Genomic DNA, 25,133 nt, shown 5'->3' on the forward strand with positions numbered 1-25,133 from the left:
CATCTCTGTACCTCACAGACTTTTCACCTGTCTCACCTTATAGTGGGAGGAGCCATCTCTGTACCTCACAGACTTTTCACCTGTCTCACCTTAGTGGTAGGAGCCATCTCTGTACCTCACAGACCTTTCGCCTGCCTCACCTTAGTGGGAGGAGCCATCTCTGTACCTCACAGACCTTTCACCTGTCTCACCTTAGTGGGAGGAGCCATCTCTCTACCTCACAGACATTTCGCCTGTCACGCCATATAGGGGGAGGAGCCATCTCTGTACCTCACAGACCTTTTCACCTGTCTCACCCTATAGTGGGCGGCACCATCTCTGTACCTCACAGACCTTTCACCTGTCTCACCTTATAGTGGGAGGAGCCATCTCTCTACCTCCCAGACCTTTCACCTGTCTCACTTTATAGTGGGAGGAGCCATCTCTCTACCTCCCAGACCTTTCACCTGTCTCACCTTATAGTGGGTGGCACCATCTATGTACCTCAAAGCCCATCCATCAGTCTCACCCTTTAGTGGGAGGAGCCATCTCTCTACCTCCCAGACCTTTCACCTGTCTCACCTTATAGTGGGAGGAGCCATCTCTCTATCTGACAGACCTTTCACCTGTCTCACCTTATAGTGGGAGGAGCCATCTCTGCACCTCACAGACCTTTCACCTGTCTCACCTTATAGTGGGAGGAGCCATCTCTCTACCTCAGACCTTTCACCTGTCTCACCCGATAATGGGAGAAGCCATCACTGTGCCTCACAGACCTTTCACCTGTCTCACCTTATAGTGGGAGGAGCCATCTCTCTACCTCACAGACCTTTCACCTGTCTCACCTTATAGTGGGAGGAGCCATCTCTCTACCTCACAGACCTTTCACCTCTCTCACCCTATCGTGGTAGGAGCCATCTCTCTACCTCCCAGACCTTTCACCTGTCTCACCTTATAGTGGGAGGAGCCATCTCTCTACCTCACAGACCTTTCACCTGTCTCACCCTATCGTGGTAGGAGCCATCTCTGTACATCACAGACCTTTCACCTGTCTCACCCTATAGTGGGAGGAGCCATCTCTCTACCTCATAGACCTTTCACCTGTCTCACCTTATAGTGGGAGGAGCCATCTCTGTACTTCACAAACCTTTCATCTGTCTCACCCTATAGTGGGTGTTACCATCTCTATACCTTGCAGCCCATCCATCAGTTTCACCCTGTAGTGGGAGGAGCCATCTCTATACCTTGCAGCCCATCCATCAATCTCACCCTTTAGTGGGAGGAGCCATCCCTGTACCTCACAGACCTTTCATCTATCTCACCCTATAGTGGGCGGCACCATCTATGTACCTCAAAGCCCATCCATCAGTCTCACCCTTTAGTGGGTGGAGCCACCTCTGTACCTCACAGACCTTCCATCTGTGTCCCATGTCTTCTGACACCTGGCTGCCCCATCCTTTAAGCAGCAGGAGACTGTAGACATGGCTGTGATCATATTGGGGGAGGCCTCGCACTCCAGCTGCTCAGCTTCTGGTGGCTGATCATGGGGCCCCTGTCTCCTTTTTGGGCCCCTGTCTGCCCCATTTCCCCTTCTGCTTCCCAGACACGCCTTCACCAGTCTGCCGTCCTTCACCTTGGTTGTGGACGATTCAGCCTCAGGGCTGATCCCACGTGGAGTCCGGCAGACAGACCACGGTGATGGATGGCTGTAAGTAGTAGGAGGCAGGTAGGTGTCCGCCCTTCAGTAAGGTGGAGCAGGGCTGGACTTTTATGTTCTGATGGCATAAACTCTGCTTCAAGGTGTGGGATCAGATGCTGAGGCCCCCGTCACATTCCCCGATGTCTGGTCAGATACGTGGGAGGATATCCTACAGATCTGTCCGATTTAGGCTTTTTCTCTAAGGTTGCGAGGGGCAGGATCATTTGAGGGTTTTTATCTGCATTTCGGTCTTTTTTCTGCTGATTTTCTGGACATTTGTGGTGGAGCAGTTCCTCTAGTAGATGGTGGTATATCATATATGGTGGACGCCATCTCCACAGACCACCACGAGATTTCTGATAATTTTATTATTGCTTAGAAGAATTTCCGAGGTCTGCGTTTCTTCTGAAGTACGGGATGTAGAGGCTTAAAACGATGACCTATTGTAATAGGTTGGATCCAGAGGTTACAAAACGTCTCCATTGTAACCATTTAGATGTAATTAGTGAATGTTCATATGGTGCTCCTAGGGCGAATCTGCCATGAATATAATCTTGTATATAATCTGCAGCAGAAATCCACACGTGAAACCTGCATCTAGTGGATCGGTCAGCAGATCTGCAGCGTGTGCATGATCCTGCTCGGATCTACACTGGAGCATCTGATTGAGGCGTATTGCCGGTAAGCTGCAAGCAGTCAACACTGTGTCATGGAGTCTGTTCCCAAATCCTGACAGAATCCGTGAACGCAGCTCAAAAGGCCTTTGCTTCTGTGAGATGAGAAATGTGGACCCCAGAGCTTATTATTTCAGACTTCAGTAAGAGAACCTCGCCATATCATCTGATGTCATCCATACACTGCTTGCTGTGTATTATGTTTGATCTGTCATTCACCGGTACAAAGGTTCACATAGCGTGGGGCGAATGTCGTGCCCATCGCAGTCCCCTTCAAGATAAAAACTGAACTGTGATATCAAGTTCTAATAGTGGACTAATGTGGCGGGTCTCAAGGGATTTGGGATCGGTGACGTAATGAGGGAGTGATCCAGAGAATACTGGCATCACCGGGATAATTACAATAGGATGACAGATACAGATGTTCCAACAAGAATATCTATCGAGATCTTTCTTTATTGTGTCATCCATAAGACGAGATGTTGATGGTGCTCTCTCAGGACTGCCAGGGCGCTGAGTGATTGACTCCAATTTATGGAATGGTAATAGAGACTCTGGTTCCTTGTGATACCTCCAGAGGTCCCTCTAGGGTGGGGTTCAGGACTTTGGTCCATTTGTTGGTCAGTTGTCGTGCCCCTCTGGATGGACATGGCTCTGTTACTAGACCTCGTTGTTATAGATCGGAATGTGAAGGTGAAATACGCTCCGGCATTTTGTCTGCAACAACCAAGAAGTGAGGAAGAACAAGATCCAATCTGATATGAGCAGCTATAGACACGCTTTAATTGTGGTGTAATCCAGGCGTGAAATGCGTCCTGATGGGGATGTGATCAGACTTGTTCTTCAGATCTGGAGATTACTTGCTTCAGTCTTAGGAAAGCAGATATGTCTTATGGTACCTCGTGTACCTGGGATATGAGATGTCCAGAGAACGTCGATGATCTGAAGGTCATGAGGAGCTTCTGAAAGGTCAGGAAGTGATGAGACAATGACTGCGACTCACAGCAGACGTCCCGAGAGAGAGAATTTGCCTCCGGGCAGAGAACAGGACCTCATTATTTGTCCTACGAGAGAGCACATGAGATGTTTTAATAGATGTTTTCAGCAGTTTGGGGCCTGTGTCCTTAGAGCTCCTGAGAGATTCCACGTGACGGTTCCTGCTCTCCTGACAGGGCATCTCTGGGCTTCAGTTTGATTCTGCATGAAAGTGGAGAATTCAGTAAGACCAATTGTATTCTGATGTGGGATCCTGTTCTGCATATTCCTCCAGATATTTCCTGGGAGTCTACAGGTAATCACACACCTTCCCTCATTCCTTTTATCCCCTTCCCACCATCCCGTTTTCCATCCCTCCGCTCTTCCATTGCTCTTTCTCTTCTTCCATCCCTCCTTCCACGTGGTAACACCGAGATGTCGCCTCAGACGCAGAACCTGCAGATTACAGGAGTGTGGACAGGGAGAGCAGCTGCATCTTCTGTCTCAGGAGCAGATTATAGATTTGGGGTCCCAGGGGCCCAACCCTTCACCCTCATCTCCTATGGGTGACTAGCGTCCTGTTTTTTGTCTGTTCTTTCCTTCTGTAGACAACTTCTGACGGCTTCCTGTGCCGGAATCTTCACAGAAAAAGCTGGAGGAAATCCGGAAGGACGAGCGCGTTCCCCTCATTCCTGGACGATCACAGAACAGGTAATGAGCACTCGGAATGTGTGTCTGTGACCTGATATCCCGAATGCAGAACAGGTGGCGGGGGCCAAGGGCAGAGGTGGAGGGGTCTCCACATACTTTATACAGTTAAATCTGGAGGTAAAGGCTGCAGCGCGAGTAGAGGGAGGCCTCAGAAGAGGCACCACTTACATGGAGGAGGATTCAGGAGGGGCCACAGCTTAGTTTGAGCGGTCTGTAGAGGTGAAGGCCGGGTCACAGCTTAGATTGAGGACTCTGTAGAGGTAGACTGGGGGGTCTCTAGAGCTGAGGGTCTGGGGCACAGCTTAGATTGGGGGGTCTTTAGAGCTGAGGGTCTGGGGCTCAGCTTAGATTGGGGGGGTCTCTAGAGCTGAGGGTCTGGGGCACAGCTTAGATTGGGGGGTGTCTAGAGCTGAGGGTCTGGGGCACAGCTGACATTGGGGGCTCTGTGGAGGTGAGGGTCTGGGGCACAGCTTAGATTGGGGGGTCTCTAGAGCTGAGGGTCTGGGGCTCAGCTTAGATTGGGGGGTCTCTAGAGCTGAGGGTCCGGGGCACAGCTTAGATTGGGGGGTGTCTAGAGCTGAGGGTCTGGGGCACAGCTGACATTGGGGGCTCTGTGGAGGTGAGGGTCTGGGGCACAGCTTAGATTGGGGGGTCTCTAGAGCTGAGGGTCTGGGGCACAGCTTAGATTGGGGGGTCTTTAGAGCTGAGGGTCTGGGGCTTAGATTGGGGGGTCTCTAGAGCTGAGGGTCTGGGGCACAGCTTAGATTGGGGGGTCTTTAGAGCTGAGGGTCTGGGGCACAGCTTAGATTGGGGGGTCTTTAGAGCTGAGGGTCTGGGGCACAGCTTAGATTGGGGGGTCTTTAGAGCTGAGGGTCTGGGGCTCAGCTTAGATTGGGGGGGTCTCTAGAGCTGAGGGTCTGGGGCACAGCTTAGATTGGGGGGTGTCTAGAGCTGAGGGTCTGGGGCACAGCTGACATTGGGGGCTCTGTGGAGGTGAGGGTCTGGGGCACAGCTTAGATTGGGGGGTCTCTAGAGCTGAGGGTCTGGGGCTCAGCTTAGATTGGGGGGTCTCTAGAGCTGAGGGTCCGGGGCACAGCTTAGATTGGGGGGTGTCTAGAGCTGAGGGTCTGGGGCACAGCTGACATTGGGGGCTCTGTGGAGGTGAGGGTCTGGGGCACAGCTTAGATTGGGGGGTCTCTAGAGCTGAGGGTCTGGGGCACAGCTTAGATTGGGGGGTCTTTAGAGCTGAGGGTCTGGGGCTTAGATTGGGGGGTCTCTAGAGCTGAGGGTCTGGGGCACAGCTTAGATTGGGGGGTCTTTAGAGCTCAGGGTCTGGGGCACAGCTTAGATTGGGGGGTCTTTAGAGCTGAGGGTCTGGGGCACAGCTTAGATTGGGGGGTCTTTAGAGCTGAGGGTCTGGGGCACAGCTGACATTGGGGGCTCTGTGGAGGTGAGGGTCTGGGGCACAGCTTAGATTGGGGGGTCTCTAGAGCTGAGGGTCTGGGGCACAGCTTAGATTGGGGGGTCTTTAGAGCTGAGGGTCTGGGGCACAGCTTAGATTGGGGGGTCTCTAGAGCTGAGGGTCTGGGGCTCAGCTTAGATTGGGGGGTCTCTAGAGCTGAGGGTCCGGGGCACAGCTTAGATTGGGGGGTGTCTAGAGCTGAGGGTCTGGGGCACAGCTGACATTGGGGGCTCTGTGGAGGTGAGGGTCTGGGGCACAGCTTAGATTGGGGGGTCTCTAGAGCTGAGGGTCTGGGGCACAGCTTAGATTGGGGGGTCTTTAGAGCTGAGGGTCTGGGGCTTAGATTGGGGGGTCTCTAGAGCTGAGGGTCTGGGGCACAGCTTAGATTTGGGGGTCTTTAGAGCTGAGGGTCTGGGGCACAGCTTAGATTGGGGGGTCTTTAGAGCTGAGGGTCTGGGGCACAGCTTAGATTGGGGGGTCTTTAGAGCTGAGGGTCTGGGGCACAGCTGACATTGGGGGCTCTGTGGAGGTGAGGGTCTGGGGCACAGCTTAGATTGGGGGGTCTCTAGAGCTGAGGGTCTGGGGCACAGCTTAGATTGGGGGGTCTTTAGAGCTGAGGGTCTGGGGCTTAGATTAGGGGGTCTCTAGAGCTGAGGGTCTGGGGCACAGCTTAGATTGGGGGGTCTTTAGAACTGAGGGTCTGGGGCACAGCTTAGATTGGGGGGTCTCTAGAGCTGAGGGTCTGGGGCTCAGCTTAGATTGGGGGGTCTCTAGAGCTGAGGGTCCGGGGCACAGCTTAGATTGGGGGGTGTCTAGAGCTGAGGGTCTGGGGCACAGCTGACATTGGGGGCTCTGTGGAGGTGAGGGTCTGGGGCACAGCTTAGATTGGGGGGTCTCTAGAGCTGAGGGTCTGGGGCTCAGCTTAGATTGGGGGGTCTCTAGAGCTGAGGGTCCGGGGCACAGCTTAGATTGGGGGGTGTCTAGAGCTGAGGGTCTGGGGCACAGCTGACATTGGGGGCTCTGTGGAGGTGAGGGTCTGGGGCACAGCTTAGATTGGGGGGTCTCTAGAGCTGAGGGTCTGGGGCACAGCTTAGATTGGGGGGTCTTTAGAGCTGAGGGTCTGGGGCTTAGATTGGGGGGTCTCTAGAGCTGAGGGTCTGGGGCACAGCTTAGATTGGGGGGTCTTTAGAGCTTTGGGTCTGGGGCACAGCTTAGATTGAGGGGTCTCTAGAGCTGAGCGTCTGGGGCACAGCTTAGATTGGGGGGTCTCTAGAGCTGAGGGTCTGGGGCACAGCTTAGATTGGGAGGTCTCTAGAGCTGAGGGTCTGGGGCACAGCTTAGATTGGGGGGGTCTTTAGAGCTGAGGGTCTGGGGCACAGCTTAGATTGGGGGGTCTCTAGAGCTGAGGGTCTGGGGCTCAGCTTAGATTGGGGGGTCTTTAGAGCTGAGGGTCAGGGGCACAGCTTAGAATGGGGGGTCTCTAGAGCTGAGGGTCTGGGGCACAGCTTAGATTGGGGGGTCTCTAGAGCTGAGGGTCTGGGGCACAGCTTAGATTGGGGGGTCTCTAGAGCTGAGGGTCTGGGGCACAGCTTAGATTGGTGGGTCTTTAGAGCTGAGGGTCTGGGGCACAGCTTAGATTGGGAGGTCTCTAGAGCTGAGGGTCTGGGGCACAGCTTAGATTGGGGGGTCTCTAGAGCTGAGGGTCTGGGGCACAGCTTAGATTGGGGGGTCTCTAGAGCTGAGGGTCTGGGGCACAGCTTAGATTGGGGGGTCTCTAGAGCTAAGGGTCTGGGGCACAGCTTAGATTGGGGGGTCTCTAGAGCTGAGGGTCTAGGGCACAGCTTAGATTGGGGGGTCTCTAGAGCTGAGGGTCTGGGGCACAGCTTAGATTGGGGGGTCTCTAGAGCTGAGGGTCTGGGGCACAGCTTAGATTGGGGGGTCTCTAGAGCTGAGGGTCTGGGGCACAGCTTAGATTGGGGGGTCTCTAGAGCTGAGGGTCTGGGGCACAGCTTAGATTGGGGGGTCTCTAGAGCTGAGGGTCTGGGGCACAGCTTAGATTGGGGGTCTCTAGAGTTGACGGTCTGGGGCACAGCTTAGATTGGGGGGTCTCTAGAGCTTAGGGTCTGGGGCACAGCTTAGATTGGGGGGTCTCTAGAGCTGAGGGTCTGGGGCACAGCTTAGAATGGGGGGTCTCTAGAGCTGAGGGTCTGGGGCACAGCTTAGATTGGGGGGTCTCTAGAGCTGAGGGTCTGGGGCACAGCTTAGATTGGGGGGTCTCTAGAGCTGAGGGTCTGGGGCACAGCTTCGATTGAGGGGTCTCTAGAGCTGAGGGTCTGGGGCACAGCTTAGATTGGGGGGTCTCTAGAGCTGAGGGTCTGGGGCACAGCTGACATTGGGGGCTCTGTGGAGGTGAGGGTCTGGGGCACAGCTTAGATTGGGGGGTCTCTAGAGCTGAGGGTCTGGGGCACAGCTTAGATTGGGGGGTCTTTAGAGCTGAGGGTCTGGGGCACAGCTTAGATTGAGGGTCTGGGGCACAGCTTAGATTGGGCGGTCTCTAGAGCTGAGGGTCTGGGGCACAGCTTAGATTGGGGGGTGTCTAGAGCTGAGGGTCTGGGGCACAGCTGACATTGGGGGCTCTGTGGAGGTGAGGGTCTGGGGCACAGCTTAGATTGGGGGGTCTCTAGAGCTGAGGGTCTGGGGCACAGCTTAGATTGGGGGGTCTTTAGAGCTGAGGGTCTGGGGCTCAGCTTAGATTGGGGGGACTCTAGAGCTGTTGGTCTGGGGCACAGCTTAGATTGGGGGGTCTTTAGAGCTGATGGTCTGGGGAACAGCTTAGATTGGGGGGTCTTTAGAGCTGAGGGTCTGGAGCACAGCTTAGATTGGGGGGTCTCTAGAGCTGAGGGTCTGGGGCACAGCTTAGATTGGGGGGTCTCTAGAGCCGAGGATCTGGGGCACAGCTTAGATTGGGGGGTCTCTAGAGCTGAGGGTCTGGGGCACAGCTTAGATTCGGGGGTCTCTAGAGCTGAGGGTCTGGGGCACAGCTTAGATTGGGGGGTCTCTAGAGCTGAGGGTCTGGGGCACAGCTTAGATAGGTGGGTCTCTAGAGCTGAGGGTCTGGGGCACAGCTTAGATTGGTGGGTCTCTAGAGCTGAGGGTCTGGGGCACAGCTTAGATTGGGGGGGTGTCTAGAGCTGAGGGTCTGGGGCACAGCTGACATTGGGGGCTCTGTGGAGGTGAGGGTCTGGGGTACAGCTTAGATTGGGGGGTCTCTAGAGCTGAGGGTCTGGGGCACAGCTTAGATTGGGGGGTGTCTAGAGCTGAGGGTCTGGTGCACAGCTGACAATGGGGGCTCTGTGGAGGTGAGGGTCTGGGGCACAGCTTAGATTGGGGGGTCTCTAGAGCTGAGGGTCTGGGGCTCAGCTTAGATTGGGGGGTCTCTAGAGCTGAGGGTCTGGGGCACAGCTTAGATTGGGGGGTGTCTAGAGCTGAGTGTCTGGGGCACAGCTGACATTGGGGGCTCTGTGCAGGTGAGGGTCTGGGGCACAGCTTAGATTGGGGGGTCTCTAGAGCTGAGGGTCTGGGGCACAGCTTAGATTGGGGGGTCTTTAGAGCTAAGGGTCTGGGGCACAGCTTAGATTGAGGTTCTGGGGCACAGCTTAGATTGGGGGGTCTCTAGAGCTGAGGGTCTGGGGCACAGCTTAGATTGGGGGGTCTCTAGAGCTGAGGGTCTGGGGCACAGCTTAGATTGGGAGGTCTCTAGAGCTGAGGGTCTGGGGCACAGCTTAGATTGGGGGGTCTCTAGAGCTGAGGGTCTGGGGCACAGCTTAGATTGGGGGGTCTCTAGAGCTGAGGGTCTGGGGCACAGCTTAGATTGGGGGGTCTCTAGAGCTGAGGGTCTGGGGCACAGCTTAGATTGGGGGGTCTCTAGAGCTGAGGGTCTGGGGCCCAGCTGACATTGGGGGCTCTGTGGAGGTGAGGGTCTGGGGCACAGCTTAGATTGGGGGGTCTCTAGAGCTGAGGGTCTGGGGCACAGCTTAGATTGGGGGGTCTTTAGAGCTGAGGGTCTGGGGCACAGCTTAGATTGGGGTTCTGGGGCACAGCTGAGATTGGGGGGTCTCTAGAGCTGAGGGTCTGGGGCACAGCTTAGATTGGGGGGTCTCTAGAGCTGAGGGTCTGGGGCACAGCTTAGATTGCAGGGTCTCTAGAGCTGAGGGTCTGGGGCACAGCTTAGATTGGGGGGTGTCTAGAGCTGAGGGTCTGGGGCACAGCTGACATTGGGGGCTCTGTGGAGGTGAGGGTCTGGGGCACAGCTTAGATTGGGGGGTCTCTAGAGCTGAGGGTCTGGGGCACAGCTTAGATTGGGGGGTCTCTAGAGCTGAGGGTCTGGGGCACAGCTTAGATTGGGGGGTCTCTAGAGCTGAGGGTCTGGGGCACAGCTTAGATTGGGGGGTCTCTAGAGCTGAGGGTCTGGGGCACAGTTTAGATTGGGGGGTCTCTAGAGCTGAGGGTCTGGGGCACAGCTTAGATTGGGGGGTCTCTAGAGCTGAGGGTCTGGGGCACAGCTTAGATTGGGGGGTCTCTAGAGCTGAGGGTCTGGGGCACAGCTTAGATTGGGGGGTCTCTAGAGCTGAGGGTCTGGGGCACAGCTTAGATTGGGGGGTCTCTAGAGCTGAGGGTCTGGGGCACAGCTTAGATTGGGGAGTCTTTAGAGCTGAGGGTCTGGGGCACAGCTTAGATTGGGGGGGTCTCTAGAGCTGAGGCTCTGGGGCACAGCTTAGATTGGGGGGTCTCTAGAGCTGAGGCTCTGGGGCACAGCTTAGATTGGGGGGTCTCTAGAGCTGAGGGTTTGGGGCACAGCTTAGATTCGGGGGTGTCTAGAGCTGAGGGTCTGGGGCACAGCTGACATTGGGGGCTCTGTGGAGGTGAGGGTCTGGGGCACAGCTTAGATTGGGGGGTCTCTAGAGCTGAGGGTCTGGGGCACAGCTTAGATTGGGGGTCTCTAGAGCTTTGGGTCTGGGGCACAGCTTAGATTGAGGGGTCTCTAGAGCTGAGCGTCTGGGGCACAGCTTAGATTGAAGGGTCTCTAGAGCTGAGGGTCTGGGGCACAGCTTAGATTGGGAGGTCTCTAGAGCTGAGGGTCTCGGGCACAGCTTAGATTGGGGGGTCTTTAGAGCTGAGGGTCCTGGGCACAGCTTAGATTGGGGGGTCTCTAGAGCTGAGGGTCTGGGGCACAGCTTAGATTGGGGGGTCTCTAGAGCTGAGGGTCTGGGGCACAGCTTAGATTGGTGGGTCTTTAGAGCTGAGGGTCTGGGGCACAGCTTAGATTGGGAGGTCTCTAGAGCTGAGGGTCTGGGGCACAGCTTAGATTGGGGGGTCTCTAGAGCTGAGGGTCTGGGGCACAGCTTAGATTGGGGGGTCTCTAGAGCTGAGGGTCTGGGGCACAGCTTAGATTGGGGGGTCTCTAGAGCTGGGGGTCTGGGGCACAGCTTAGATTGGGGGGTCTCTAGAGCTGAGGGTCTGGGGCACAGCTTAGATTGGGGGGTCTCTAGAGCTGAGGGTCTGGGGCACAGCTTAGATTGGGGGGGTCTCTAGAGCTGAGGGTCTGGGGCACAGCTTAGATTGGGGGGGTCTCTAGAGCTGAGGGTCTGGGGCACAGCTTAGATTGGGGGGTCTCTAGAGCTGAGGGTCTGGGGCACAGCTTAAATTGGGGGGTCTCTAGAGCTGAGGGTCTGGGGCACAGCTTAGATTGGGGGGTCTCTAGAGCTGAGGGTCTGGGGCACAGCTTAGATTGGGGGGTCTCTAGAGCTGAGGGTCTGGGGCACAGCTTAGATTGGGGGGTCTCTAGAGCTGAGGGTCTGGGGCACAGCTTAGATTGGGGGGTCTCTAGAGCTGAGGGTCTGGGGCACAGCTTAGATTGGGGGGTCTCTAGAGCTGAGGGTCTGGGGCACAGCTTAGATTGGGGGGTCTCTAGAGCTGAGGGTCTGGGGCACAGCTTAGATTGGGGGGTCTCTAGAGCTGAGGGTCTGGGGCACAGCTTAGATTGGGGGGTCTCTAGAGCTGAGGGTCTGGGGTACAGCTTAGATTGGGGGGTCTCTAGAGCTGAGTGTCTGGGGCACAGCTTAGATTGGGGGTCTCTAGAGTTGACGGTCTGGGGCACAGCTTAGATTGGGGGGTCTCTAGAGCTTAGGGTCTGGGGCACAGCTTAGATTGGGGGGTCTCTAGAGCTGAGGGTCTGGGGCACAGCTTAGAATGGGGGGTCTCTAGAGCTGAGGGTCTGGGGCTCAGCTTAGATTGGGGGGTCTCTAGAGCTGAGGGTCTGGGGCACAGCTTAGATTGGGGGGTCTCTAGAGCTGAGGGTCTGGGGCACAGCTTCGATTGAGGGGTCTCTAGAGCTGAGGGTCTGGGGCACAGCTTAGATTGGGGGGTCTCTAGAGCTGAGGGTCTGGGGCACAGCTGACATTGGGGGCTCTGTAGAGGTGAGGGTCTGGGGCACAGCTTAGATTGGGGGGTCTCTAGAGCTGAGGGTCTGGGGAACAGCTTAGATTGGGGTTCTTTAGAGCTGAGGGTCTGGGGCACAGCTTAGATTGGGCGGTCTCTAGAGCTGAGGGTCTGGGGCTCAGCTTAGATTGGGGGGTCTCTAGAGCTGGTGGTCTGGGGCACAGCTTAGATTGGGGGGTCTTTAGAGCTGAGGGTCTGGGGCACAGCTTAGATTGGGGGGTCTTTAGAGCTGAGGGTCTGGGGCACAGCTTAGATTGGGGGGTCTCTAGAGCTGAGGGTCTAGGGCACAGCTTAGATTGGGGGGTCTCTAGAGCTGAGGGTCTGGGGCACAGCTTAGATTGGGGGGTCTCTAGAGCTGAGGGTCTGGGGCACAGCTTAGATTGGGGGGTCTTTAGAGCTGAGGGTCTGGGGCACAGCTTAGATTGAGGGTCTGGGGCACAGCTTAGATTGGGGGGTCTCTAGAGCTGAGGGTCTGGGGCACAGCTTAGATTGGGGGGTCTCTAGAGCTGAGGGTCTGGGGCACAGCTTAGATTGGGGGGTCTCTAGAGCTGAGGGTCTGGGGCACAGCTTAGATTGGGGGGTCTCTAGAGCTGAGGGTCTGGGGCACAGCTGACATTGGGGGTTCTGTGGAGGTGAGGGTCTGGGGCACAGCTTAGATTGGGGGGTCTCTAGAGCTTAGGGTCTGGGCTCAGCTTAGATTGGGGGGTCTCTAGAGCTGAGGGTCTGGGGCACAGCTTAGATTGAGGGGTCTCTAGAGCTGAGCGTCTGGGGCACAGCTTAGATTGGGGGGTCTCTAGAGCTGAGGGTCTGGGGCACAGATTAGATTGGGAGGTCTCTAGAGCTGAGGGTCTGGGGCACAGCTTAGATTGGGGGGTCTTTAGAGCTGAGGGTCTGGGCACAGCTTAGATTGGGGGGTCTCTAGAGCTGAGGGTCTGGGGCTCAGCTTCGATTGGGGGGTCTTTAGAGCTGAGGGTCTGGGGCACAGCTTAGAATGGGGGGTCTCTAGAGCTGAGGGTCTGGGGCACAGCTTAGATTGGGGGGTCTCTAGAGCTGAGGGTCTGGGGCACAGCTTAGATTGGGGGGTCTCTAGAGCTGAGGGTCTGGGGCACAGCTTAGATTGGGGGGTCTCTAGAGCTGAGGGTCTGGGGCACAGCTTAGATTGGGGGGTCTCTAGAGCTGAGGGTCTGGGGCACAGCTTAGATTGGGGGGTCTCTAGAGCTGAGGGTCTGGGGCACAGCTTAGATTGGGGGATCTCTAGAGCTGAGGTTCTGGGGCACAGCTTAGATTGGGGGGTCTCTAGAGCTGAGGGTCTGGGGCACAGCTTAGATTGGGGGGTCTCTAGAGCTGAGGGTCTGGGGCACAGCTTAGATTGGGGGGTCTCTAGAGCTGAGGGTCTGGGGCACAGCTTAGATTGGGGGGTCTCTAGAGCTGAGGGTCTGGGGCACAGCTTAGATTGGGGGGTCTCTAGAGCTGAGGGTCTGGGGCACAGCTTAGATTGGGGGGTCTCTAGAGCTGAGGGTCTGGGGCACAGCTTAGATTGGGGGTCTCTAGAGTTGACGGTCTGGGGCACAGCTTAGATTGGGGGGTCTCTAGAGCTTAGGGTCTGGGGCACAGCTTAGATTGGGGGGTCTCTAGAGCTGAGGGTCTGGGGCACAGCTTAGAATGGGGGGTCTCTAGAGCTGAGGGTCTGGGGCACAGCTTAGATTGGGGGGTCTCTAGAGCTGAGGGTCTGGGGCACAGCTTAGATTGGGGGGTCTCTAGAGCTCAGGGTCTGGGGCACAGCTTAGATTGGGGGGTCTCTAGAGCTGAGGGTCTAGGGCACAGCTTAGATTGGGGGGTCTCTAGAGCTGAGGGTCTGGGGCACAGCTTAGATTGGGGGGTCTCTAGAGCTGAGAGTCTGGGGCACAGCTGACATTGGGGGCTCTGTGGAGGTGAGTGTCTGGGGCACAGCTTAGATTGGGGGGTCTATAGAGCTGAGGGTCTGGGGCACAGCTTAGATTGGGGGGTCTCTAGAGCTGAGGGTCTGGGGCACAGCTTAGATTGGGGGGTCTCTAGAGCTGAGGGTCTGGGGCACAGCTTAGATTGGGAGGTCTCTAGAGCTGAGGGTCTGGGGCACAGCTTAGATTGGGGGGTCTCTAGAGCTGAGGGTCTGGGGCACAGCTTAGATTGGGGGGTCTCTAAAGCTGAGGGTCTGGGGCACAGCTTAGATTGGAGGGTCTCTAGAGCTGAGGGTCTGGGGCACAGCTTAGATTGGGGGGTCTCTAGAGCTGAGGGTCTGGGGCACAGCTTAGATTGGGGGGTCTCTAGAGCTAAGCGTCTGGGGCACAGCTTAGATTGGGGGGTCTCTAGAGCTGAGGGTCTGGGGAACAGCTTAGATTGGGGGGTCTCTAGAGCTGAGGGTCTGGGGCACAGCTTAGATTGGGCGGTCTCTAGAGCTGAGGGTCTGGGGCACAGCTTAGATTGGGGGGTCTTTAGAGCTGAGGGTCTGGGGCACAGCTTAGATTGGGGGGTCTCTAGAGCTGAGGGTCTGGGGCACAGCTTAGACTGGGGGGTCTCTAGAGCTGAGGGTCTGGGGCACAGCTTAGATTGGGGGGTCTCTAGAGCTGAGGCTCTGGGGCACAGCTTAGATTGGGGGGTCTCTAGAGCTGAGGGTTTGGGGCACAGCTTAGATTGGGGGGTGTCTAGAGCTGAGGGTCTGGGGCACAGCTGCCATTGGGGGCTCTGTGGAGGTGAGGGTCTGGAGCACAGCTTAGATTGGGGGGTCTCTAGAGCTGAGGGTCTGGGGCTCAGCTTAGATTGGGGGTCTCTAGAGCTTTGGGTCTGGGGCACAGCTTAGATTGAGGGGTCTCTAGAGCTGAGCGTCTGGGGCACAGCTTAGATTGGGGGGTCTCTAGAGCTGAGGGTCTGGGGCACAGCTTAGATTGGGAGGTCTCTAGAGCTGAGGGTCTGGGGCACAGCTTAGATTGGGGGGGTCTTTAGAGCTGAGGGTCTGGGGCACAGCTTAGATTGGGGGGTCTCTAGAGCTGAGGGTCTGGGGCTCAGCTTAGATTGGGGGGTCTTTAGAGCTGAGGGTCAGGGGAACAGCTTAGAATGGGGGGTCTCTAGAGCTGAGGGTCTGGGGCACAGCTTAGATTGGGGGGTCTCTAGAGCTGAGGGTCTGGGGCACAGCTTAGATTGGGGGGTCTCTAGAGCTGAGGGTCTGGGGCACAGCTTAGATTGGTGGGTCTTTAGAGCTGAGGGTCTGGGGCACAGCTTAGATTGGGAGGTCTCTAGAGCTGAGGGTCTGGGGCACAGCTTAGATTGGGGGGTCTCTAGAGCTGAGGGTCTGGGGCACAGCTTAGATTGGGGGGTCTCTAGAGCTGAGGGTCTGGGGCACAGCTTCGATTGAGGGGTCTCTAGAGCTGAGGGTCTGGGGCACAGCTTAGATTGGGGGGTCTCTAGAGCTGAGGGTCTGGGGCACAGCTGACATTGGGGGCTCTGTGGAGGTGAGGGTCTGGGGCACAGCTTAGATTGGGGGGTCTCTAGAGCTGAGGGTCTGGGGCACAGCTTAGATTGGGGGGTCTTTAGAGCTGAGGGTCTGGGGCACAGCTTAGATTGAGGGTCTGGGGCACAGCTTAGATTGGGCGGTCTCTAGAGCTGAGGGTCTGGGGCACAGCTTAGATTGGGGGGTGTCTAGAGCTGAGGGTCTGGGGCACAGCTGACATTGGGGGCTCTGTGGAGGTGAGGGTCTGGGGCACAGCTTAGATTGGGGGGTCTCTAGAGCTGAGGGTCTGGGGCACAGCTTAGATTGGGGGGTCTTTAGAGCTGAGGGTCTGGGGCTCAGCTTAGATTGGGGGGTCTCTAGAGCTGGTGGTCTGGGGCACAGCTTAGATTGGGGGGTCTTTAGAGCTGATGGTCTGGGGAACAGCTTAGATTGGGGGGTCTTTAGAGCTGAGGGTCTGGGGCACAGCTTAGATTGGGGGGTCTCTAGAGCTGAGGGTCTGGGGCACAGCTTAGATTGGGGGGTCTCTAGAGCCGAGGATCTGGGGCACAGATTAGATTGGGGGGTCTCTAGAGCCGAGGGTCTGGGGCACAGCTTAGATTCGGGGGTCTCTAGAGCTGAGGGTCTGGGGCACAGCTTAGATTGGGGGGTCTCTAGAGCTGAGGGTCTGGGGCACAGCTTAGATAGGTGGGTCTCTAGAGCTGAGGGTCTGGGGCACAGCTTAGATTGGTGGGTCTCTAGAGCTGAGGGTCTGGGGCACAGATTAGATTGGGGGGGTGTCTAGAGCTGAGGGTCTGGGGCACAGCTGACATTGGGGGCTCTGTGGAGGTGAGGGTCTGGGGTACAGCTTAGATTGGGGGGTCTCTAGAGCTGAGGGTCTGGGGCACAGCTTAGATTGGGGGGTGTCTAGAGCTGAGGGTCTGGTGCACAGCTGACAATGCGGGCTCTGTGGAGGTGAGGGTCTGGGGCACAGCTTAGATTGGGGGGTCTCTAGAGCTGAGGGTCTGGGGCACAGCTTAGATTGGGGGGTCTCTAGAGCTGAGGGTCTGGGGCACAGCTTAGATTGGGGGGTGTCTAGAGCTGAGTGTCTGGGGCACAGCTGACATTGGGGGCTCTGTGGAGGTGAGGGTCTGGGGCACAGCTTAGATTGGGGGGTCTCTAGAGCTGAGGGTCTGGGGCACAGCTTAGATTGGGGGGTCTTTAGAGCTAAGGGTCTGGGGCACAGCTTAGATTGAGGTTCTGGGGCACAGCTTAGATTGGGGGGTCTCTAGAGCTGAGGGTCTGGGGCACAGCTTAGATTGGGGGGTCTCTAGAGCTGAGGGTCTGGGGCACAGCTTAGATTGGGAGGTCTCTAGAGCTGAGGGTCTGGGGCACAGCTTAGATTGGGGGGTCTCTAGAGCTGAGGGTCTGGGGCACAGCTTAGATTGGGGGGTCTCTAGAGCTGAGGGTCTGGGGCACAGCTTAGATTGGGGGGTCTCTAGAGCTGAGGGTCTGGGGCACAGCTTAGATTGGGGGGTCTCTAGAGCTGAGGGTCTGGGGCACAGCTGACATTGGGGGCTCTGTGGAGGTGAGGGTCTGGGGCACAGCTTAGATTGGGGGGTCTCTAGAGCTGAGGGTCTGGGGCACAGCTTAGATTGGGGGGTCTTTAGAGCTGAGGGTCTGGGGCACAGCTTAGATTGAGGTTCTGGGGCACAGCTTAGATTGGGGGGTCTCTAGAGCTGAGGGTCTGGGGCCCAGCTTAGATTGGGGGGTCTCTAGAGCTGAGGGTCTGGGGCACAGCTTAGATTGGGGGGTCTCTAGAGCTGAGGGTCTGGGGCACAGCTTAGATTGGGGGGTGTCTAGAGCTGAGGGTCTGGGGCACAGCTGACATTGGGGGCTCTGTGGAGGTGAGGGTCTGGGGCACAGCTTAGATTGGGGGGTCTCTAGAGCTGAGGGTCTGGGGCACAGCTTAGATTGGGGGGTCTCTAGAGCTGAGGGTCTGGGGCACAGCTTAGATTGGGGGGTCTCTAGAGCTGAGGGTCTGGGGCACAGCTTAGATTGGGGGGTCTCTAGAGCTGAGGGTCTGGGGCACAGCTTAGATTGGGGGGTCTCTAGAGCTGAGGGTCTGGGGCACAGCTTAGATTGGGGGGTCTCTAGAGCTGAGGGTCTGGGGCACAGCTTAGATTGGGGGGTCTCTAGAGCTGAGGGTCTGGGGCACAGCTTAGATTGGGGGGCCTCTAGAGCTGAGGGTCTGGGGCACAGCTTAGATTGGGGGGTCTTTAGAGCTGAGGGTCTGGGGCACAGCTTAGATTGGGGGGGTCTCTAGAGCTGAGGGTCTGGGGCACAGCTTAGATTGGGGGGTCTCTAGAGCTGAGGGTCTGGGGCACAGCTTAGATTGGGGGGTCTCTAGAGCTGAGGGTCTGGGGCACAGCTTAGATTCGGGGGTGTCTAGAGCTGAGGGTCTGGGGCACAGCTGACATTGGGGGCTCTGTGGAGGTGAGGGTCTGGGGCACAGCTTAGATTGGGGGGTCTCTAGAGCTGAGGGTCTGGGGCACAGCTTAGATTGGGGGTCTCTAGAGCTTTGGGTCTGGGGCACAGCTTAGATTGAGGGGTCTCTAGAGCTGAGCGTCTGGGGCACAGCTTAGATTGAAGGGTCTCTAGAGCTGAGGGTCTGGGGCACAGCTTAGATTGGGAGGTCTCTAGAGCTGAGGGTCTCGGGCACAGCTTAGATTGGGGGGTCTTTAGAGCTGAGGGTCCTGGGCACAGCTTAGATTGGGGGGTCTCTAGAGCTGAGGGTCTGGGGCACAGCTTAGATTGGGGGGTCTCTAGAGCTGAGGGTCTGGGGCACAGCTTAGATTGGTGGGTCTTTAGAGCTGAGGGTCTGGGGCACAGCTTAGATTGGGGGGTCTCTAGAGCTGAGGGTCTGGGGCACAGCTTAGATTGGGGGGTCTCTAGAGCTGAGGGTCTGGGGCACAGCTTAGATTGGGGGGTCTCTAGAGCTGAGGGTCTGGGGCACAGCTTAGATTGGGGGGTCTCTAGAGCTGAGGGTCTGGGTCACAGCTTAGATTGGGGGGTCTCTAGAGCTGAGGGTCTGGGGCACAGCTTAGATTGGGGGGGTCTCTAGAGCTGAGGGTCTGGGGCACAGCTTAGATTGGGGGGGTCTCTAGAGCTGAGGGTCTGGGGCACAGCTTAGATTGGGGGGTCTCTAGAGCTGAGGGTCTGGGGCACATCTTAAATTGGGGGGTCTCTAGAGCTGAGGGTCTGGGGCACAGCTTAGATTGGGGGGTCTCTAGAGCTGAGGGTCTGGGGCACAGCTTAGATTGGGGGGTCTCTAGAGCTGAGGGTCTGGGGCACAGCTTAGATTGGGGGGTCTCTAGAGCTGAGGGTCTGGGGCACAGCTTAGATTGGGGGGTCTCTAGAGCTGAGGGTCTGGGGCACAGCTTAGATTGGGGGGTCTCTAGAGCTGAGGGTCTGGGGCCCAGCTGACATTGGGGGCTCTGTGGAGGTGAGGGTCTGGGGCACAGCTTAGATTGGGGGGTCTCTAGAGCTGAGGGTCTGGGGCACAGCTTAGATTGGGGGGTCTTTAGAGCTGAGGGTCTGGGGCACAGCTTAGATTCTGGGGCACAGCTTAGATTGGGGGGTCTCTAGAGCTGAGGGTCTGGGGCCCAGCTTAGATTGGGGGGTCTCTAGAGCTGAGGGTCTGGGGCACAGCTTAGATTGCGGGGTCTCTAGAGCTGAGGGTCTGGGGCACAGCTTAGATTGGGGGGTGTCTAGAGCTGAGGGTCTGGGGCACAGCTGACATTGGGGGCTCTGTGGAGGTGAGGGTCTGGGGCACAGCTTAGATTGGGGGGTCTCTAGAGCTGAGGGTCTGGGGCACAGCTTAGATTGGGGGGTCTCTAGAGCTGAGGGTCTGGGGCACAGCTTAGATTGGGGGGTCTCTAGAGCTGAGGGTCTGGGGCACAGCTTAGATTGGGGGGTCTCTAGAGCTGAGGGTCTGGGGCACAGCTTAGATTGGGGGGTCTCTAGAGCTGAGGGTCTGGGGCACAGCTTAGATTGGGGGGTCTCTAGAGCTGAGGGTCTGGGGCACAGCTTAGATTGGGGGGTCTCTAGAGCTGAGGGTCTGGGGCACAGCTTAGATTGGGGGGTCTCTAGAGCTGAGGGTCTGGGGCACAGCTTAGATTGGGGAGTCTTTAGAGCTGAGGGTCTGGGGCACAGCTTAGATTGGGGGGGTCTCTAGAGCTGAGGGTCTGGGGCACAGCTTAGATTGGGGGGTCTCTAGAGCTGAGGCTCTGGGGCACAGCTTAGATTGGGGGGTCTCTAGAGCTGAGGGTTTGGGGCACAGCTTAGATTCGGGGGTGTCTAGAGCTGAGGGTCTGGGGCACAGCTGACATTGGGGGCTCTGTGGAGGTGAGGGTCTGGGGCACAGCTTAGATTGGGGGGTCTCTAGAGCTGAGGGTCTGGGGCACAGCTTAGATTAGGGGTCTCTAGAGCTTTGGGTCTGGGGCACAGCTTAGATTGAGGGGTCTCTAGAGCTGAGCGTCTGGGGCACAGCTTAGATTGAAGGGTCTCTAGAGCTGAGGGTCTGGGGCACAGCTTAGATTGGGAGGTCTCTAGAGCTGAGGGTCTCGGGCACAGCTTAGATTGGGGGGTCTTTAGAGCTGAGGGTCCTGGGCACAGCTTAGATTGGGGGGTCTCTAGAGCTGAGGGTCTGGGGCACAGCTTAGATTGGGGGGTCTCTAGAGCTGAGGGTCTGGGGCACAGCTTAGATTGGTGGGTCTTTAGAGCTGAGGGTCTGGGGCACAGCTTAGATTGGGAGGTCTCTAGAGCTGAGGGTCTGGGGCACAGCTTAGATTGGGGGGTCTCTAGAGCTGAGGGTCTGGGGCACAGCTTAGATTGGGGGGTCTCTAGAGCTGAGGGTCTGGGGCACAGCTTAGATTGGGGGGTCTCTAGAGCTGAGGGTCTGGGTCACAGCTTAGATTGGGGGGTCTCTAGAGCTGAGGGTCTGGGGCACAGCTTAGATTGGGGGGGTCTCTAGAGCTGAGGGTCTGGGGCACAGCTTAGATTGGGGGGGTCTCTAGAGCTGAGGGTCTGGGGCACAGCTTAGATTGGGGGGTCTCTAGAGCTGAGGGTCTGGGGCACATCTTAGATTGGGGGGTCTCTAGAGCTGAGGGTCTGGGGCACAGCTTAGATTGGGGGGTCTCTAGAGCTGAGGGTCTGGGGCACAGCTTAGATTGGGGGGTCTCTAGAGCTGAGGGTCTGGGGCACAGCTTAGATTGGGGGGTCTCTAGAGCTGAGGGTCTGGGGCACAGCTTAGATTGGGGGGTCTCTAGAGCTGAGGGTCTGGGGCACAGCTTAGATTGGGGGGTCTCTAGAGCTGAGGGTCTGGGGCACAGCTTAGTTTGGGGGGTCTCTAGAGCTGAGGGTCTGGGGCACAGCTTAGATTGGGGGGTCTCTAGAGCTGAGGGTCTGGGGCACAGCTTAGATTGGGGGGTCTCTAGAGCTGAGGGTCTGGGGTACAGCTTAGATTGGGGGGTCTCTAGAGCTGAGTGTCTGGGGCACAGCTTAGATTGGGGGTCTCTAGAGTTGACGGTCTGGGGCACAGCTTAGATTGGGGGGTCTCTAGAGCTTAGGGTCTGGGGCACAGCTTAGATTGGGGGGTCTCTAGAGCTGAGGGTCTGGGGCACAGCTTAGAATGGGGGGTCTCTAGAGCTGAGGGTCTGGGGCTCAGCTTAGATTGGGGGGTCTCTAGAGCTGAGGGTCTGGGGCACAGCTTAGATTGGGGGGTCTCTAGAGCTGAGGGTCTGGGGCACAGCTTCGATTGAGGGGTCTCTAGAGCTGAGGGTCTGGGGCACAGCTTAGATTGGGGGGTCTCTAGAGCTGAGGGTCTGGGGCACAGCTGACATTGGGGGCTCTGTGGAGGTGAGGGTCTGGGGCACAGCTTAGATTGGGGGGTCTCTAGAGCTGAGGGTCTGGGGAACAGCTTAGATTGGGGTTCTTTAGAGCTGAGGGTCTGGGGCACAGCTTAGATTGGGCGGTCTCTAGAGCTGAGGGTCTGGGGCTCAGCTTAGATTGGGGGGTCTCTAGAGCTGGTGGTCTGGGGCACAGCTTAGATTGGGGGGTCTTTAGAGCTGAGGGTCTGGGGCACAGCTTAGATTGGGGGGTCTTTAGAGCTGAGGGTCTGGGGCACAGCTTAGATTGGGGGGTCTCTAGAGCTGAGGGTCTGGGGCACAGCTTAGATTGGGGGGTCTCTAGAGCTGAGGGTCTGGGGCACAGCTTAGATTGGGGGGTCTCTAGAGCTGAGGGTCTGGGGCACAGCTGACATTGGGGGCTCTGTGGAGGTGAGGGTCTGGGGCACAGCTTAAATTGGGAGGTGTCTAGAGCTGAGGGTCTGGTGCACAGCTGACAATGGGGGCTCTGTGGAGGTGAGGGTCTGGGGCACAGCTGACATTGGGGGCTCTGTGGAGGTGAGGGTCTGGGGCACAGCTTAGATTGGGGGGTCTCTAGAGCTGAGGGTCTGGGGCACAGCTTAGATTGGGGGGTCTCTAGAGCTGAGGGTCTGGGGCTCAGCTTAGATTGGGGGGTCTCTAGAGCTGAGGGTCTGGGGCACAGCTTAGATTGGGGGGTCTCTAGAGCTGAGGGTCTGGGGCACAGCTTAGATTGGGGGGTGTTTAGAGCTGAGGGTGTGGGGCTCAGCTTAGATTGGGGGGTCTCTAGAGCTGAGGGTTTGGGGCACAGCTTAGATTGGGGGGTGTCTAGAGATGAGGGTCTGGGGCACAGCTTAGATTGGGGGGTGTCTAGAGCTGAGTGTCTGGGGCACAGCTGACATTGGGGGCTCTGTGGAGGTGAGGGTCTGGGGCACAGCTTAGATTGGGGGGTCTCTAGAGCTGAGGGTCTGGGGCACAGCTTAGAGTGGGGGGTCTCTAGAGCTGAGGGTCTGGGGCACAGCTTAGATTGGGGGGTCTCTAGAGCTGAGGGTCTGGGGCACAACTTAGATTGGGGGTCTCTAGAGTTGACGGTCTGGGGCACAGCTTAGATTGGGGGGTCTCTAGAGCTTAGGGTCTGGGGCACAGCTTAGATTGGGGGGTCTCTAGAGCTGAGGGTCTGGGGCACAGCTTAGAATGGGGGGTCTCTAGAGCTGAGGGTCTGGGGCACAGCTTAGATTGGGGGGTCTCTAGAGCTGAGGGTCTGGGGCACAGCTTAGATTGGGGGGTCTCTAGAGCTGAGGGTCTGGGGCACAGCTTCGATTGAGGGGTCTCTAGAGCTGAGGGTCTGGGGCACAGCTTAGATTGGGGGGTCTCTAGAGCTGAGGGTCTGGGGCACAGCTGAGATTGGGGGCTCTGTGGAGGTGAGGGTCTGGGGCACAGCTTAGATTGGGGGGTCTCTAGAGCTGAGGGTCTGGGGCACAGCTTAGATTGGGGGGTCTTTAGAGCTGAGGGTCTGGGGCACAGCTTAGATTGAGGGTCTGGGGCACAGCTTAGATTGGGCGGTCTCTAGAGCTGAGGGTCTGGGGCACAGCTTAGATTGGGGGGTCTCTAGAGCTGAGGGTCTGGGGCACAGCTGACATTGGGGGCTCTGTGGAGGTGAGGGTCTGGGGCACAGCTTAGATTGGGGGGTCTCTAGAGCTGAGGGTCTGGGGCACAGCTTAGATTGGGGGGTCTTTAGAGCTGAGGGTCTGGGGCTCAGCTTAGATTGGGGGGTCTCTAGAGCTGGTGGTCTGGGGCACAGCTTAGATTGGGGGGTCTCTAGAGCTGAGGGTCTGGGGAACAGCTTAGATTGGGGGGTCTTTAGAGCTGAGGGTCTGGGGCACAGCTTAGATTGGGGGGTCTCTAGAGCTGAGGGTCTGGGGCACAGCTTAGATTGGGGGGTCTCTAGAGCCGAGGATCTGGGGCACAGATTAGATTGGGGGGTCTCTAGAGCTGAGGGTCTGGGGCACAGCTTAGATTCGGGGGTCTCTAGAGCTGAGGGTCTGGGGCACAGCTTAGATTGGGGGGTCTCTAGAGCTGAGGGTCTGGGGCACAGCTTAGATAGGTGGGTCTCTAGAGCTGAGGGTCTGGGGCACAGCTTAGATTGGTGGGTCTCTAGAGCTTAGGGTCTGGGGCACAGCTTAGATTGGGGGGTCTCTAGAGCTGAGGGTCTGGGGCACAGCTTAGAATGGGGGGTCTCTAGAGCTGAGGGTCTGGGGCTCAGCTTAGATTGGGGGGTCTCTAGAGCTGAGGGTCTGGGGCACAGCTTAGATTGGGGGGTCTCTAGAGCTGAGGGTCTGGGGCACAGCTTAGATTGAGGGGTCTCTAGAGCTGAGGGTCTGGGGCACAGCTTAGATTGGGGGGTCTCTAGAGCTGAGGGTCTGGGGCACAGCTGACATTGGGGGCTCTGTGGAGGTGAGGGTCTGGGGCACAGCTTAGATTGGGGGGTCTCTAGAGCTGAGGGTCTGGGGCACAGCTTAGATTGGGGGGTCTTTAGAGCTGAGGGTCTGGGGCACAGCTTAGATTGAGGGTCTGGGGCACAGCTTAGATTGGGGGGTCTCTAGAGCTGAGGGTCTGGGGCACAGCTTAGATTGGGGGGTGTCTAGAGCTGAGGGTCTGGGGCACAGCTGACATTGGGGGCTCTGTGGAGGTGAGGGTCTGGGGCACAGCTTAGATTGGGGGGTCTCTAGAGCTGAGGGTCTGGGGCACAGCTTAGATTGGGGGGTCTCTAGAGCTGAGGGTCTGGGGCTCAGCTTAGATTGGGGGGTCTCTAGAGCTGGTGGTCTGGGGCACAGCTTAGATTGGGGGGTCTTTAGAGCTGATGGTCTGGGGAACAGCTTAGATTGGGGGGTCTTTAGAGCTGAGGGTCTGGAGCACAGCTTAGATTGGGGGGTCTCTAGAGCTGAGGGTCTGGGGCACAGCTTAGATTGGGGGGTCTCTAGAGCCGAGGATCTGGGGCACAGATTAGATTGGGGGGTCTCTAGAGCCGAGGGTCTGGGGCACAGCTTAGATTCGGGGGTCTCTAGAGCTGAGGGTCTGGGGCACAGCTTAGATTGGGGGGTCTCTAGAGCTGAGGGTCTGGGGCACAGCTTAGATAGGTGGGTCTCTAGAGCTGAGGGTCTGGGGCACAGCTTAGATTGGTGGGTCTCTAGAGCTGAGGGTCTGGGGCACAGCTTAGATTGGGGGGGTGTCTAGAGCTGAGGGTCTGGGGCACAGCTGACATTGGGGGCTCTGTGGAGGTGAGGGTCTGGGGTACAGCTTAGATTGGGGGGTCTCTAGAGCTGAGGGTCTGGGGCACAGCTTAGATTGGGGGGTGTCTAGAGCTGAGGGTCTGGTGCACAGCTGACAATGGGGGCTCTGTGGAGGTGAGGGTCTGGGGCACAGCTTAGATTGGGGGGTCTCTAGAGCTGAGGGTCTGGGGCACAGCTTAGATTGGGGGGTCTCTAGAGCTGAGGGTCTGGGGCACAGCTTAGATTGGGGGGTGTCTAGAGCTGAGGGTCTGGGGCACAGCTGACATTGGGGGCTCTGTGGAGGTGAGGGTCTGGGGCACAGCTTAGATTGGGGGGTCTCTAGAGCTGAGGGTCTGGGGCACAGCTTAGATTGGGGGGTCTTTAGAGCTAAGGGTCTGGGGCACAGCTTAGATTGAGGTTCTGGGGCACAGCTTAGATTGGGGGGTCTCTAGAGCTGAGGGTCTGGGGCACAGCTTAGATTG

The 25,133-nt window shown here is 57.4% G+C and overlaps 1 protein-coding gene across 4 annotated transcripts in view; it reads left to right on the plus strand.

Annotated features, from left to right (window-relative positions):
• SLC52A2 (solute carrier family 52 member 2) overlaps positions 1-25,133 on the plus strand; it is a 129,440-nt gene that overhangs the window by 55,470 nt on the left and 48,837 nt on the right. For 2 of the 4 annotated variants that reach the window (XM_040433728.1, XM_040433725.1), the window contains exon 3: positions 3,974-4,038. The gene's annotated coding sequence lies outside the window, so the exon portion shown is untranslated. Of the gene's footprint in view, positions 1-3,210; positions 3,644-3,935; positions 4,039-25,133 lie in introns of those variants that run through there. The other 2 variants (XM_040433726.1, XM_040433727.1) reach the window with 2 other exon arrangements.

The sequence above is a fragment of the Bufo bufo genome, chromosome 5 (genome assembly GCF_905171765.1).
Source record: "Bufo bufo chromosome 5, aBufBuf1.1, whole genome shotgun sequence".
In the NCBI taxonomy this organism is placed as follows: domain Eukaryota; kingdom Metazoa; phylum Chordata; class Amphibia; order Anura; family Bufonidae; genus Bufo; species Bufo bufo.